Genomic DNA, 4,970 nt, shown 5'->3' on the forward strand with positions numbered 1-4,970 from the left:
AGACCAGCCTAGGCAACACAGGGAAACCCTATCTCTACAAAAAAATTAAATTAAAAAAAATATAGCAGGGCATGGTGGCACATGCACCTGTGGTCCCAGCTACTTGGAAGGCTAAAGTGGGAGGATCACTTGAGCTCAGGAGTTTGAGACTACAGTGAGCTATGATCACACCACTGCACTTCAGCATGGGTGAGAGGGAGACCCTATCCTAAAAAAAAAGGAAAAACGAAAGAAAGAGAGAGGAAGGAGGGCAGGCAGGAAGGAAGGAAGGAAGGAAAGAAGGAAAGAAGGGGAAAGAAACTTTGTTGGGAGGCAACACACATGAAATGATTTGAAATGGGAAATGGTAGAAACTGAACTACTGCCGTGGGTAGCAGTTAGTCACCTTAGCTTAGTTGTGGAGGATTCCAGGACAGATCAGTGAGAACCACAGTTGTAAATAAAGACTCAGAACAAAGGTCTGGAGAGCCCATCTCAAGAATTTGGACCAGTCTCCTTCATAAAGAGGGCATGAGGCTCCCACCCATCCAAGAAAGGCTGGTCCCGTGCCAACAAGGCCAGGGAGCAGAAACAGCCAAGCCACAGGCCTCATTACAGGACAGCCGTCCCCCACAACAGATGCAGCCCCACCCAAACAAGAGAGTTTGGGGACAAAAGAGAGCTAAATCCCCTGGCCATCCCTGATCCCCCACCCCCATTTCAGCATCACTGGGGCCTCAGAGGGGCCAGGTGGCATTGGGGGCAGTTCTGCCATCAGCCCCTGGGAACTGGCATTTTTAATCTGCTCAATTAGGAATGTAACAACGTCTCACTTCCATTCGCCAGGCTGGCAGGGAGGGCGTGCAGACAGCCCAATTCGCTTAGTGTTGCTGAGCAAAAGTGGAGGAAATTCAACAGAAATGCAACCTCCGGCCGGGCCCGGCAGCTCGTGCCTGTAATCCCAGCACTTTGGGAGGCCGAGGCAGGCAAATCACTTGAGGTCAGGAGTTCAAGATCAGCCTGGCCAACATGGTGAAACCCCATCTCTACTAAAAATGCAAAAAATTAGCTGGGCATGGAGGCAGGTGCCTGTAATCCCAGCTACTTGAGAGGCTGAGGCGGAAGAATCACTTGAACCTGGGAGGTGGAGGTTGCAATGAGCTGAGATCACACCACTGCACTCCAGCCTGGGTGACAGAGTGAGACTCCATCTCAGAAGCAAGAGAAAAGCAACCTCCTTCAGAGAGACAGCCACTGGCTGACAAAACACCCAGAGGTGTCCAGCTCTCCTTTCCGGCCCTCCATGTTTGACCATGACTGCAGGGCTGTGACGGTCAAGGGTGTCTCTCTTTTCCTCACCTCTAAATCACGATAGTAATAGACAATGATTGCTTTCGCAAAGATTAAGGCAATGCATGTAATGTGCTCAGGCCCAATACCTGTATAGAGCAGGCACAAGTTTAGCTGCTAGGATGCGGCTGATTTCCAGCATTTTCGTTCTTCCCTCTGGCATTTTTAGTCCCTCCACTCCTGGAGGCCACATTCAGACTAGGTCTCTCCTGAAATGCAAGGAGAGAAGGTTCAAATACACTACTGTGAAATCACTCTGCACATCAATGTCTCAGCAACAAGTCAAGCTGTTGCCTGAAAATGTCTGGAAGTTGATGGAGCTTTTTCATGAAACCCAAGGGTGTGGCTTCCAGGACTGCAATGTGCAGCGGCATCATTTACAGGGCTTGCTCACCCTCTTTTGTTCTGTGCCTCACCAAGAAAAAGTGGGGTTGTAGGGAAGCTGTTTTTATACCCTGGAGGCTCAACCTGTCCTCCCCTACTTCCACCCCGGTCTTCTCTTTCTTTTGCAGCTCTCAGCACATCAATTAACTATCCCGTTGCCAAGGGTCTGTGCCAGGCAGAATAACGGCCCCCAAATGTGGCCACACCCAAATCTCTGGAACATGTGACTATGCTAGGTGACAAGGCACAGGGAGATTAAGGTTGCAGATGGAATTCAGGTCGCTAATTAGCTGCCTTTAAAATAGATTATCCTGGGTGATCCTGGGGGCACTAAGAAATCATGGCATTCTTAAAAGACGAAAAGGGAGGAAGGAGGAGATGTGAGTGGGGGAGAGATAGTCCAGGGATGCAATATTACTGGGCTTTGAAGATGGAGGAAGAGGCCACAAGCCAAGGATTGTGAGAGGCCTCTAGAAACTGAAAGACAAGGAAACAGATCTCCGTGGGTCTCCCCTAGAGTCTCCAGATAGAAAGGCAGCTCTGCTGACACTCAATTATAGTCCGCTGAGACCCAAGTCAGACTTTTAAAATTAATTTTTTATTTTCCGTTATTTGTTTATTTATGTATTTATTTTTGTAGAGACAGAGTCTCATTTTGTTGTCCAGGCTGGTCTCAAACTCCTGGCTTTAAGGAATCCTTCTGCCTTGTCCTCCCAAAGTGCTGCAATTACAGGCCAGAGCCACTGCATCCCAACCTTCATGTCAGACTTTTAATCTACAAAACTGTAACATAAGGCCCCGGACTGTAATCCCAGCACTTTGCAAGGCTGAGGCCAGCGGATCACTTGAGTTCAGGAGTTTGAGGCCAGCCTGGCCAACATGGCGAAACCCCACCTCTGCCAAACACAAAAATAAGCCGGGTGTGGTGGTGCGCACCTGTAATCCCAGCTGCTCTAGAGGCTGAGGCACGAGAATCACTTGAACACGGAAAGCGGAAGTTGCAGTGAGCCGAGATCGTACCACTAGACTATAGCCTGGGCAACAGAGTGAGACTGTCTCAAATAAACAAACAAAAAACCTGTAACATAATACATTTGTGTTGTTTTATTTGTGGTAATTTGCTACAGAAGCTGCAGAAAACTAATACAAGTCTTTCATCATATGGTGACATCCATTCTGTCCCCCAAGATGTATTTCTTACAGAGGTGGCACGTGCCATCCCCTTGATGTTTCTTTTGCCTTGCATAACAGGCTGGTCAAATCCTGCTAAGCCCCTACGCCTGTAGACAGGGGTAAAATGTGTCATCCTCCACAGGACCCATCACTGAGAGCCTGTGCTAGAGAGTAGGGAATGGCCAAAGACAGCCAGGCATGATGGAACCTGGAATCCCAGCTACCCGGGAGGCTGAGGTGGGAGGGTCACTTGAGGTCAAAAGTTTGAGAACATCCTGGGCAACAGAGCAAGACTCCACCTCTAAAATAAATTTAAAAATTTAAAATTTAAGAAATGAAGAATGGCCAGGAAGGAGAGATTGAACAGACAGGTGCGAGTATGTTTCTGGGTTGCCAAGCATACCCACATTCCTCATGATAAACCTTCAGTGCTCCCCAGTATCTTCAACACCACAAACCCCATAGGCCCCAAGGTTTAAGAGACTATACATGTGTCCATTTAAAGCTAATTTTCCTAACTTTGTTACTCAGAGATACACATAACTTCCAACCAAAGCCTGTGATTAGCATGATGTTGCCAGAGCTATCACAATGAGTTCACAGAATTCCAGGTAAAAACAAGGCCAGGAAGCTTTAGAAATCCTGCCCAGTCCTATTCGCAGTAAACAGTTCATTTCTCTAAGTGTTTAATGTTGAAAATTATTGGTTTAGCCCCATTACCATCTCCATGGCTTCCTGAAGTTCCCACACTTAGAACTATTGAAAGGTATTTTATTTGTGTGATCCATTCACATCCAGAACTTTACTCTTTAGTACCTAACTCTTTTCACCCAAGTGTTATTTCTGAATGCCCTTCAACGCTGTGGCTGGTGGGATGTTTTTTTTTTTTTTTTTTGTTTTTTTTTTTTTTTGTTTTTTTGTTTTTTTTTTGTTTTTTAACTGTATTGGGAGATTCACTTCAAGGTCAGCTTAGATTCTGAGCTGGAGTATATAGCAATGTCAGTATCTATTGTGAGCCTTGGGGATCCTATAATCTGATAAAGAAGCTTTCTCCAGTCTGTCCCTGAAAGAAAAAGGCTAAAAACAAATCCCCCAGAGTCTCCTTTTATGGACCATATGCTTCCACTCCATAAAGAGTTAAAGCACATGCTTCTTGCCAATGGAAATGTAAACTCTTAGAACCACAATGGGGAATAGTTCAGCATTAAATCTACTGAAGACATCCACATCCTTAGACAGATGCAAAAAATAAATTCTCTTTTGCAACCCAGAGCTCATTGTGCAGTATGAGCTTTGATATATATAAGAAGGAACATTATGAAAAGAAGAAGAAAAAGATATGCATGTCCTATGAGCCAGAACTTCCACTCCTAGGTTTATCCTCAAAGAAATGTCTGCACACGCATGCACTAAGAAACGTATAAGACTGTTCACAGCAGCTTTATTCCTAATGGTCCAAACTGGAAACATCTATGGGAAAATGATGGATAAATAATGTTGCATTCATACAATGCAACACTATACAGCGATTAATGAATTTTGCCACATGCAACAATATGGAGGCACCTCCCATTTATAGTGTTTTTTTAAAAAAGAAAGCAGATACAAAGAAATGCTCTATGATTCTATTTCCATAAAGTTCAAAAGGTAGATAAAATCCTCATGTTTAAGGATTCAGACTTAGGAGACAACATTCTGAAGAAAAGCAAGGAAACAGTGACCATAGAAGCTTGACAGTCATTACTCTTGGAGACGACAAAGGGGATGGTGATTGAGGGGGATATAAGAGGGATTTCTGGGCACTGGCAGTATTCTAGCTCTTGAGCTTGGTGGTGCTTGTCTTGTGATAAATCCTTGAGTTGTGTATTTCATACATTTTTCTGTGTGCTGTATTTCAAAATTTTTTTATAGCTTAAAATTTTTCTTCTGAACTATTTCTCTAAAAGCAAATTCCTTATATTTAAATTTTCTATTTTTTGATTTTCCATTATAAAATATAAGCATGAGCATAATAGAACATTTGAAAAAAATTAGAAAGGTGGGGGAGAAAATTACCTCTAATTCTTTTTCTCAGAGACAAAATG

The 4,970-nt window shown here is 44.2% G+C and overlaps 1 pseudogene; it reads left to right on the forward strand.

Annotated features, from left to right (window-relative positions):
• The first annotated feature begins 4,086 nt into the window (after positions 1–4,086).
• On the forward strand, positions 4,087–4,203 carry LOC119618860 (small nucleolar RNA SNORA40; annotated as a pseudogene).
• Positions 4,204–4,970: the final 767 nt, after the last annotated feature.

The sequence above is a fragment of the Chlorocebus sabaeus genome, chromosome 9 (genome assembly GCF_047675955.1).
Source record: "Chlorocebus sabaeus isolate Y175 chromosome 9, mChlSab1.0.hap1, whole genome shotgun sequence".
NCBI classification, from domain to species: Eukaryota; Metazoa; Chordata; class Mammalia; order Primates; family Cercopithecidae; genus Chlorocebus; species Chlorocebus sabaeus.